Source organism: Poecilia formosa, unplaced genomic scaffold (assembly GCF_000485575.1).
Source record: "Poecilia formosa unplaced genomic scaffold, Poecilia_formosa-5.1.2 Scaffold502, whole genome shotgun sequence".
Lineage (NCBI taxonomy): Eukaryota > Metazoa > Chordata > Actinopteri > Cyprinodontiformes > Poeciliidae > Poecilia > Poecilia formosa.
Genome location: NW_006800441.1, coordinates 21254 through 33982, shown reverse-complemented (window position 1 = coordinate 33982; position 12729 = coordinate 21254).

Below are 12729 nucleotides of genomic sequence, written 5' to 3'. Positions count from 1 at the left end.
TTGCAATATTCAAACCCGCAATTTAGCAAGATATGCAAATCAGAGCTAGACATATTTTGTCTTTACAGAATTACACTATTAAAAATATAAAAAGGGGACCATGCAACCTTTCAGTGTACTATAATCTTTAACAAAAGAGCTGCCTGTTTGCTACAATTGCAGTGGAGATGAAGATGGTCCATTCAGCAAAGCAGAGCTGCATCAAACTTTAATGTGGAACTGCAGAAGAAAAAAAAAAAAAAAGAAAAAATTTAATTGTTAATGCATGTCACCATGAGAAAAGCCCAGAGTTTTGCTTGAAAAACTTTTTTTTAAATTAAAATCAGTTTTGTCTCATGAAGTGATTTTTTTTTTTTTTGCAAAACAAACTTCTTGTCAAATCTTTTCTTGCTATTCTAATATAAGTTAATATAAGTTTTTGTTTGTGTTTCAAAGTTTTGCTTGTGATTCTCACATGACGTCGTGGACAGGGCCTAAAATCACAACAAAAGATTTCTGATGTGTGCAAATAAAGGTTTATGCTTGGCAAATAACTTTTTAAGTTCACGAGACAAAAATGAATTATTTAATTTTAAAAATAAGTTTCTTAAACAAAACTTTTTATATAAAAAAAGAAATCATTACAATTCCAAAAGTTTTGATTACAATTTTATTTTACTTAACTGAGGTTAGTTTTTTTATTTTTTCATTGAATAATTGGGGAAAAACTTTAACTTCATACTCTGCGAACCAGACCCTAAACTTACTTAAAGTCTGGATTGAGTTTTTTCACCTTCATTAATGACACACTTTTATTACATACATTATATCTATCATGGTAGATCAGGGTGAGTTATTTTTAATTCTACATGAATATCCTTGTTGGACTTTTATTTAAGTGCTTTTCTCCTTTAAGACACATTTACCTAACGCTAGAATAAATGCAATGTACATTATGCAGCAAAGGAAATTAGAAGACATATATCCATTATGACAGTGGTGCAACTGCACATTATTCAGGTGGATGCGAAAACATAAATTGCCCCCCCAAAAAGAAGGAACGTCAGCGTAGAAAACATATGCTCGCTTCCCCCTCCCCCCGACCCCCCCCAGGGCGAGGATACGTTAAGAGTGAAACTCACGCTAGATTTACCTCATTATGTGCATGAGGTGAAGGTGCGTAAGGCGCGCTGAAGTGTATGGAAAAACATAATCGGCACCCTCCAGACGGGGTTTTGGCGCCCCCTCTGGTGCTGCGCCCCTATGCGTTGCATGCGCTGCATACTCACTTTTTGCGCCACTGCATTATGGAGATGATAGATTTTGGATGGGCGATGTTTCCCTATTGCATAAGCGATACTTAAGAATGACTGCTATCATTAACGGTACAGGGGAAGAAGCTTTTCAGTTATCTGGCTTTGCTAACAAAGTCGTTAGCTAGCAGCTAGCTAATAGCACAACAACAACAGCCTAATGTCTGTCTGATAAAAATACTGAATCGATAGATAAGAACAGTTTTTCCTCACCTGGCTGTCTCCTCCCCTCAGTAGTTCTTCAGAGAAAGGCAGACAGAGGCCTGTCAGTGTCTGTTGCATTTCATTACCTCTCTGCTTAAACCGCGACTCCGTGCTGAAGCAGAAACGATACGTTCAATGTTTTCTGTCATCTGACAAGTAGCAAGTCTACTCCACTTTATTCACCAAAAACGTTTTTTTTTAATTCACCAAAAGCTGTTCTGTAATCTGGAACGTTCGCTACGTTGAGCTCCAGTTAGCCGCCTCATCTCACTGTGTGAGAGGCAACTGCGTCATGCATCACGGGCAAAAGGTCAAAGGTAACAAGGTTACCGGCTTATTATGTTGTACAAAAAAACAACAAAAAAACAAATAATTTTAGTGCATGTTATTATGCGTCAGAAGAGGGCTTAGGAAATAATACCAAAAAAAACAAAAAAAAAAAAAGAAATTTGACCAAAAGGGCACTTGGGGGCAAGGAGCAAAAGGGGCAGGTGCTCAAGCCCCCTTAACCCCCCCCCCCACATCCCTGACTGAGTTTGACTCCAAAGACTATTTCAGACCCATTTAAATTAGAACATTATTGAAAAATCAATTTATTTCAGGAATTGTATCACAAATGAAACACATTATACAGACTAGACATATACTGGTGTTTTCCAGCCTTTATTTTTGTTAATTATGATGATTTCTGCTTACATAATGAAAATATGACATTAAAATTAGAATATGAGAGAAAAAAAACATTTTATCATGTAGAAATGTAAGTTTAATGAAAATTATTTTTAGTACCACCTTAAGGACTGTCATTTTCAAAAGGTACTAGAAATCTAACAACTCCCCATAAAGCATATTCTAACTCATTAAATATGATTGTATTAAGTAGTAAGAGAGTTCAATACAGAAAGGATTACAGCTATGTTCCTTCTTCCAGGATTGGTGTGTTTTCATATATCCTTGTTTGATATATCAGAGGGTTTTACTTTACTTAAGCTATTTTAATGGAAATAAGATCTTGATAATTTCCCAGATTCTTACCACTTTGGACAATGATCATATACATCTATATATATCCAGAATTACACATACCTAGAATTATTTTCCTTGTGAGTCAACACTGCGAAACTACAGTATAAACATCTTCAAAAGAAAGACAGTTTTTAAGCGTGACTGACTTGCTTGATAGAAACAATAACCTGTTGTATTATCTGTAAATTTCAGCTATGTATCATTTAAGATAGACACAGAAGGAAAACAATAAGATGTATAAAGCTCTACTGCATTAAAACCACTTAAGACAATAAATGCATTACATCATTCAATAAACTTCTCAAACTATAGTTATTATTTATAGACAGCTTTTGAAACCATAGCCAAAACAGAGAATTTTCCAAATAACCAATCTTGATATGATTTGTCCACTAAAGGTCCTTAAATTCACTCAGTAAAGGCAACATTTTTGCTTTTGTTTTGCCCATGTGTTCTGTTCATTAGTATAAAATGTAATATGTTCTCATTTGGACAAAGATTAATCAGTATATAAATGTATGCAATGTGGTGATTGACTATTACTCCAGTGTCTTGCCTAATAGTCAAGATTTTGTGGAATAAAATATATGAAAAATGAGAATTAAACTAATATCAATGGGAGTGGAACAGCAGAAGGATAATAACTACACCCAACAGATCACTTTGCCCAAACCAAAACATATTTTTCTTTCTCAGAGTGAATCATCATCTTATAGCAATATCTACAGTCTCCAGTTTCCTGATCATGTTTCTGCAGAAGAATTGTTCTAAAAAAAAAAAAAAAAACTGCATAAAATCAAATTACAGTTAATGCTGTTTGTGCACGTTTTTCCCCTCTTTTGCCCGCGTTACATTGCTTATTCTTTTAAACCTTTGCTCCGCTGCAGCTGCACAGTTCGGATAATTTAAAAGCACTTCCATAAAGTAATAGTTTCCTTGACTTATGCCAGCATTCGTCTCGGATCTGTGATGTTTTCCATCTTCTGCATTATCTGAAGTTCCGTGTGTTCATTTACCCAACAGATATTCTCTTGTTGAAGCCTGAATGGAGCCTGTTAAAAGGGAGCAGTCTAATCCCCGCAGCGGTGGGTGAAGGTTTGTCACATGACGCCAGCTCTAGTTCAGAGTACAGAATTTATGCTGAGAGCGAGATTTTATCCAAAAACTACTATATAACAAAGTAACAAAGTATAACAAAATATTACAAAGAAAAATAACACAAAATATGAAAAAAACATGCCAGGAAATAAATACATTGGTACGAAAACAAAACAATAGAAGGTAGAGATTACTGATTACATCCATCCATTTTTTGTACACCCTTGTTAGGGGTGCTGGTGCCTATCTCCAGCAAGTGTTTTGGGCGAGAGGCGGGGTCATCCTGGACAGGTCGCCAGTCTGTTGCAGGGCAGATTACAGACATGACAAATTAAAAATATTCAGAGATAGACAATATTCATATGTCTATCTCTGAATAGACACAGAGATAGACAGCTTTTTTGTTGGTACTCTTGGAAGTAGTGGATAAATTTGATTTCTGTAAAAAAATAAAAATAAATTAATAATAATAATAATAATAATAATTTAATTTCAGTGATGAAAATTTACATTTGTGAATATGAAATTTGCCAAATGTAATTAGATTAATTGCCAGTGTAACCCACAAGTAAGGTTGCTTCAAATACCCTTGATAGTTGGTAGCAGGTAAATAAGCTACTTTAATGACTCCAATACTGCACACTTACAAGGGATGTTGGGCCTGATCAGAAGATTCTGAATTCATGGGAGCCTATTTGTGAGCAACAGAGGAAGGCACGCAGAGTTTAAGAAAAACGAGTACAGTTTACTATATGAAACATTATGGATACAAGTTTACAAATAAACAAAATTGGCATGCTTTTGAAAATAATCCAATATTTTTAGTCATTGGACGTGTCTGTCAATTGTTCATTCAATGTTTCACTGTTGGTGACCAGTCGGGTCACAAGATACCTGTTATTAATTCTTCAAGAAGTTTGATGTTTCGTGCTTTTATAGGTTCATGCTTTTATTTTGAAGGAGGTTTGTGCCATTTCTTTTCTTCTTGATGTTCATCAGCTGATCTTTTTACTGTTTTTGAGTGGTGGGCAGTCATTGATGATGTGAGTAGTGATATTAGTCGTAACAACAGGTGGATGTTAATTATCGCTTCTGACAGCGTTGCTTAGCTGCTAATGCATTTCTATGGGGTTTTTTGTCTTTATTTTATTCTTACAATGGTTGTGATTTAGTACTGAAACTATCTTTGTTTTTAACTGTTAGTCTTGAGATTTGGGCCAGATGGATTCCAAGTTCTGCATCATTTAAATTTAAACAATATTTATGATAAAGGGACTTAATGCTGATGTTTAGGTCTGTTTACTCACTTGTGTTCATTTTTATATTTAAATTATATGTTCATAAATGTTGATTACTCTATATATATAAAAACGATTTATCAAAATCAATTGTATTATAGGTTCACATTTATTTTCTTTATTCAGAAATTACAATTAAAATATAAGGAAAAGTCATAAATGTTGTCTTTGGTGATTGTTTAATTTCCAAATATATTCACGTTTATATGTGAGTGGGTCGATGACAAACATTAGCTAAAAATACTTTGTGGAATGGCATTTTCTGAAGTTCGGTCCATTCATTTGTATTAGCTTACTGGCAGAGATGCCACATTCAATATGGCGGACGCGATTACGTATCGCTGCAACGGGCCGACCCGCTCCATGAGGCGTCTACGTATTAATGTCTATGGAGATAGGTACCAGCACCTCCCGATCGCTTTTGATTTTTGAAGCTTAAAATATTGTAAGGTCTTAAGGAGGCCTATAATGTGTGAACAATGACACCCAAGTCTGAAAAAAAGTCAATAATAAACACATTCATTATGAAAACCTTTTAGCAGCATAATGGCAGTACCGATACAACTTCTATACCTTGAAGCCTGTCTGTTACACAGTCTTACTTTAGCTGAACAGATCAATATGCAATGTATACCGTATCTGACACACATTAATGATTTTATTTTACCTGAAAAGGTTTTTTACTAAACTGTAATCGTGTTAGCCACGCTAGCACCGAGTACCGAGTAACAGGCCTAGGCACACTCAAACATTTGCCAACAACAGAAATCACTGATTCCAAAAGTAACCCTCAAAACCATGAATGCCTGACTTACCCAGCCTTGCAAGAACAACAGGCATCAGTGATCTTGTCCACAGTATATTTATGCTGAGGGTGTGAGGATTTGCTGTTTTCCTCATCGACCGGTAGCATTTCGCTGTGACGCGCACAATGTTGGAGGCATCCCGTGGCTCAAACATCTTTATGTCGTCCAAAAAAGATGACATGAACTTGTTTGTTCCCCTGTCCATTGTCGTGGCTGATATCTTTTGAAAATCCGGCAGAAATGCTACACTAATTGACTCAGAAATGCTTTGTAGAGAGTCAGTTGAAACGAAAGACGCCATGTTTACACATAGAAACTAAGCCCTGTGAGGCTTTGTTTGTGAGACATGCAGCCACGAGGGACTGTCGAGGGGCGTTTCTGGGCAGAGCTTGGTAAGGTCCATTATGTCTATAGTCTCAGCGTTCATGTTGCGTTTGAAGGCGGCTCGGAAAAACAGGTTACAACTTAACGGATTAAACTGTTTACCTGCTGAAAAAGGTGACAGAGGATACGATACGGGAAATGCGGAAGCTCCTATTGTATCAAATTGATATAGGAATAACAGACTGTTGGCCATTCTAAGGTAATTCTAAGGTAAAAGCAATCTCTTAAGCCGTGGGTAATACATAATTGTTTCCCGGTGTGAAGATGACATCATGGCAGAGGAGCACATAGACATAGGATCTCGCCTATTGTAGCTGATGAGATTTAGGACGGCCATCTTGGAACGGTCGACCGCTCCACTCAGCCTTATGTGTTTAGCAGGCACAATGACATATCAGCGCATTTAATTGAACACAACACGCATTTTTGTTACTGAAAACCTTATTCAAACAGCTATCAAAGCTACATTTATAAACAATTGTATTATTTAATTGTATTGATAAATAGTTCAGAATATTTAAATATGCTTAGTGAGGAAAACAATAGAATAGAAATAGAATATTCTAATATTGATGTAATACTTATGTATGATGAGCATTTTACAAAGCACAGAACCATTCATAATGTATTTAATAATTTTTTTGTAATATCAGTACATATTTATATGAATATACAAACACAAATAATGATTAATAACGACACAAATAAATAATTATTAATACTGAATAATATATTAGATACATGTTTATGTATATAAATATACATAAACAGCTATAAACAGGTATAGCCTAATATATATTATTTATCAGCTGTTTTCCAGCAGACGAGTTCTAGCTTCAGAGATTTAGCAGCTGAGATTGAGTCCAAAATCCGATGCGAGATTCCTCGGTGCTGCAGTGAATCCGTCTCTCTTTAAAGATAGTTCCCACATCTTCCTCACATCGTGTTTTTAAGAAACCTTCAAAACAAAAACGGAAGATTTGGGAGGTGTCTTACTTTTGACAGAGTGAAAAAATTACATAATAGTCTTTACCACTTTGTAAACTTTGCTGGTGCAATGTAACATATATTATAAAACTTATATTGTTATAACACTTATAACAATATAAGTTTTATAATATATGTTACATTGTTTCATTTCTAAGGTAGGCACTTGTGTCAGATAATCTAATTCAATGTTAGAAAATTATTTTTTTATTTAAGATTTATGGAATCTCGGTTAGCCTTTGTAGTGGGGTTGAACCCTGGTATTACACCAAGCACTGCAGCTAATATTAGCTGGTATCTCGCCGGTGGACATAAATACAGTAAAGTAATATTCTAATCACAAAATATACACAATAATATGTCCATCATACTTGTGAAATGTTATCTGTGGAGCCCTCACATCAATAATCCGTCGATCCGAACAACAATATCCCACAGTGCTGAGGCATCGTCTGCTGTTTTGCTTGAGCAAAGTAGGAGGGACGACCGCTCCAAGATGGCAGCCGTATTTCCTGCGTCGGAGCAGCCAATGCGGGGTCTACTCTTATATTATGTCTATGGAGGAGCACTCCGGCCTGCCGCCTCCAGAACTCCATCTAGTGGTGAATAAAAGGACCAAGCAGCAGCCCCAAGAAAACCCCAAAAACCCCAGAACCTAACAACCACAACAAAAAAGCTGGAACAAGGCCAGAATAAAGCAGCTTAAAATATAGGATGCTAATATCCATCACTTTAAGGCTAAAAATTAAAGGGATCTTTTGTCATCTCTTAAGTTTTTCCATATTATACAACAGTGTTACTCAAGTTATCACAGTTTAATATCACCAACATATCAATAAAACTTAAATTGTCTTATATGTGGTAGTACTAAACATATATTTCAATCTTAAAATGCTAATGAAGTTCAACCAAAACACTATAATGATCTAACATCAGAATGTGGATTGGAAGCAGCATCCAGACGAACATTAAAACACTTTTCAATATAAGTTGTTGCTTTGACATGTTCACAGCACTGCCAAAACATATGTATAAAAATCCTCAATAGACAATAAAATATTTGAAAACCAGACATATGTGACCTGACAAGTGAATCACAGCAACGTCATCAGCCGGTGTAAAGCTGAACTGAAGTGGTGAAGCTACCAGTAGCAGGAGAACGGAGCTACGCCAAGAAGCTACAAACACTGAAGAGAAGAAGAAGAAGAGCTGCCATCGATACAGTTGCAACTGTCGTTTTAATGTTACACAATACAATTTTTACAATACAAGTAGCTCAAAGTCTAAACTGGTATTGTTGTGCATTTAATGTGTGAAGTTTACCTTGGAGCAAACGCCCCCCAAAGGAATCCCAGCGCCCCCCTTTTGTAAAAATTTCCGCTAGTGCCTCCTGCCGTCCTCTGAACGGCTCCCGGGGAGCGGTACAGACCCGTTGAGCAACAGCTGTGCTGGATGGCACAGGCTCAGTTAGAGCCAGTGAAGTGAGGAGCTAGCTGTTAGCTGTGGCTCTAACAAAAAACCCTCCAGTATGTAAATACTTAAAGCAAAAGACATGAAACACGTTTTATTTACTTTCACTGCTCAATCGGAAGAAACACATAAATAAAAATCAGTCCACAGTTCATTATTTCATTACTTTGGCTGAATCATGATAAACTGCCTTGTAAATCAAAACTAGCAGAACTGCTATATTGCTTTCATAGAATTAGCTCCTTTTTCTGTCGGAGGTAGCCAATATTTCAATTACATTTAGCTCTCTAACTCTTACTTTTAATAAGAAGAGTTTGAAACGACAGGAGCGGCTGAGCATTAGTGGTAGCTGACAGCTCTGCATGGGAGCCGAGAGCAGAGGGACTACTGCACCTGACAGTAAAACAAAAATAAAGTATGCTTTTATTTCTTATCATCTTCAACATAGAGCCTTTAAAACCACAAAAATAAAATCTGATTATTTTTCTAGAAAACTCTGGCTCTGACCTATAAGTTTAAGTTATTATACTTCCCAGATATTCAATTTCTAAATATTTATAGGTTCTCAGCCATGCAGGACATAAAAAACAAATGCCAAAAATAAAAGTTCAAAGCAACTTAAGTTATAATTTAAATAACACATGACTTGCATTGAGAACCACTGCAATAAATCAATATTTCTGAGGAATTTTATTAAGTGGAGTTACTTATTAAAACTTGTTTTTATTTAGAGCCTTAAGTTTTTGTAAAGGTGCAGCAGAGATTAGATCTGTGATTCTGAACCAAACTCGTATCTAAGCAACATTTGAATCTTAGTTTGACTTCTACGGGTCTCAACAGGTTGTTTACCGAGAAAAACACTTTTGTTATTCATTGCTACTTACTAGTCATTTTTGGTGGTGCAGCTTGAACACACACACAAAACCTTTAAACCACATTTTACTGTAATTTTTCTGAAAATTGCTGTTAAAAAATGTCCCTGTTTATGGTCCCACCCCAACAATGAGACGGGATTTACGCTGTTAAGGAAGAGAAAGTTTGGCTCTCTCTTCCTCTGGATCCCAGGTCCTCTCGGCGGGCCGTGTGTAGCCACAAGGAAAACAACAATGCGTGTTGACGACACAGAATTACAGAGTTTAATCCAATATAAGACAATGCATAAACTTACACAGAAACTGCAGAACAACGGAGACATACATTCATTTACCTGACAGACTTGGAAAAGAAGGAAAGAAAGAAAAGCAAAGACATGCAAAGACATCTATGGAGAGTTGCAAGAGCAAATCTAATGTGTTACTTCTGTGTAGAAAGTTTTATAGTTAAGGCGTATTCTTATCTTTAATTTATTCAAATAAGGCGTATCTTTGCTCATCCAACCAGGAGCTGTCTCTGACCCTCTCTCAAGCCAGAAACTCCTGCTGTGTTTACGGCTTTTCACAGATGAGTGTGAAAAGCTACAACTTCCACTGTATTGTTTTCCCACACAGACAAAAGGCAGTTCAAACAATCCTAGCAAACCATCTGCTGTAACTACAGGTAAAATAAAGGTCAAAAAGTCAGAATACATTACTAATTTCAAAACCACAATTAGGGCATTTGAATAAAGACATGTTAAGTTTTAAAACTAGCTTATTTTAAATGTATTTTCTCAACAACGCGCTTGAACATACTATTTCTTTATGACTTGAACTTTATTGACTTTCCAACAAAAAATATACCCTAATTCCACACCTAGCATATTACAATTTAGCATCGGCTAAAATTGTTTAGCTGATGCTAAATTGGACTAAACATTGGTTTAGTCCTTGTGGACTAAACAATTCTTCAGGCCAATTAGTCCATGGGCCAGACCATTTTTTTGTCCATTTCAGGGTGGCAAAGTCTATCAATATTTTTTGAAAAGATACATGTGTCTAGTGAATATTTTGGTATGATAGCCCTTCCAAAATGGTAGCTGAGTCATNTTTTCTTTTTAACCCTGTGCAGGGTTCGGGCGTGCGTTTTTACCAGGATTTTTTATTTTTATTTTTTGCATGGTTTCGCTTCTCCAAAACGGACAGATGTTACGTCTGCCGCGCTCCTTCTGTGCATCGCTCTCCTTCTGGGTGCGGGAGGGTAACATCGTCAACTCCATTTGTTAAAACTGCAGGGCGAGTTAAGTTTAGTTCTTTGCAGCGGCGCCGCATTGGTTGTGCAGCGGACTGTGCATGGATCTAATTAACTTCTGCACCTTTATTTATTTCCTCAAAATAAACTGATGGCTCCTCTGTTTAGACTATAAATGGATTAAAACAACGTTGCATTGTCTTTAGTTTTCTCTGTTCTGTACTGGAGACTGGAGTTAAAGGCGCCATTTCAACTAAAGATTTGCAATGAGATTCCTAACCAAGGTGTCCTGTCCATCACTCTTCAACACGCCGTCAGCTCCCGGCCAGAAAGACGCATTTAGTTCAGTGTCCATGAGATGATATTCAGAAAGGATATTTTTATTGAATGATTTTAGTTGCCTCTGCAGTGAAATCTTTGTGTAAAGTCTGTCATGTCTCCATGTGAACCAGATGTGCGCACGTAAATTTTGCCTTTTGCCCCCCCAGAGGTAGTCCTGGCCCCCACTTTGCCCCCCCAACTTTAAAAATCTGGCTCCGCCACTGCATCTTGGAGCGGTACACCACTCCACTCAGCGTTATGTGTTTAGCAGGCACAATGACGTATCTGTCACACAGTGGAAATTTGTTTTTACTTTTTAAGTGTGGTTTTTATTGTTGAGTGTTTTCGCTGCATGTTTTTTTTTTTTTAATTCACTGTGGACTCCAAGAACTAACAGCTGATGCCAGTCACCTGTGCGGGGTGGGCGTGCCCGTAGGCAGCGTACCTGGAACCTGCAAGACACTGGCAGTAGTGGATTTTAAAAGGCAGAGGACTTCGCGTTGGGGAAGGAGAAAAGAAAGGGGAATCCAGGATGGTTCGTGACGGAGGACTGCGACCCCGAACGAGCCAGTGGTTGGCAGCAGAGGATACAATCAGTGGGAACGACGTGTCGGACCGTCAGCGGGCAGAAGGGGAACTCTGCCCTGGTCAGTAAGTAACGTTTCCACTGATTGTCTGCAGGGACCCTTGCTGGGACAGATAAAACATCCGCTGCTCAGCGATCGCTCTCCTGGCCAGGTGTTTTTGTCCTAACAGGACGCCAGCGGGTGGCGCTTTACGCGGAGCAACTAGAGTGGCTGGAACGACCACAGGAGGCGGTGGCGCTGGGGCCGCGACTACAGGCTGGACGGAGTGTAGGATTCGCCGTCATAACCGGATTTTGTGGATGTTGGCCCTCTTGAAAAAGGGAGAAATAACCGAACGTTAACATGACAGGGAATAAAGCAAATTTGGTAATTTGCTTTTAATGTGTTCCAGATCCAAAAAGAAAAAGCTCTGATATAAACTTATTTACTTCTGCCAGGATGTTGGTGGTAATTTTTGTATTTTTATTACAATGTATCATCAACACATAAGGATGCATTATTTTTAAAACCAATAAATAAACTGACTTGGAGAAATATATTTAGCCAAACAGACCCGGACCCTAAAAGCAACACTTCCTTCCCTACCTGACCTTCTCTGACTCAACACTTGCTGGTCTCTCCATCCTCATGCTCTGATTCATCTCTAGCAGCTGGAGGAACCAGTAAGACCTACAAGCCTGTCCTCCTTCAGCTGCACTCTGCTGGTCATACTAGAATGGGGAATTAGGAGAACACCAATTTAATATAACACAGCAAAAGGCATATTGCATCTAATTCAGAATAAAACTAAGTACAAGACACCCACCCACCAAATAATAAAAAACAGAAATTATGTGCATATCCTCTTTCGGCCTGTGACCTACCAGCTTAGTTTTACATTTTACATCTGGAAGAAAATGTATATATTTAAGAGTTACGTTGCCTCCCCTCATCGATAGCACTGATTATGTGCTTGGTAAATAAATCATCTGCACAGTCACTTGACGTGCGGTGCAGATTAATGTGGACCTGATTGGTGCAACGATCCGCTGTTTTCCCATTTTAACTTCAATGCTAGTTAATATACACACACACACACACACACACACTGAGGATTGCGCAACAGTTTTTTAACACATATTTCCTCCAGATATATTTGGTATTTTCCACG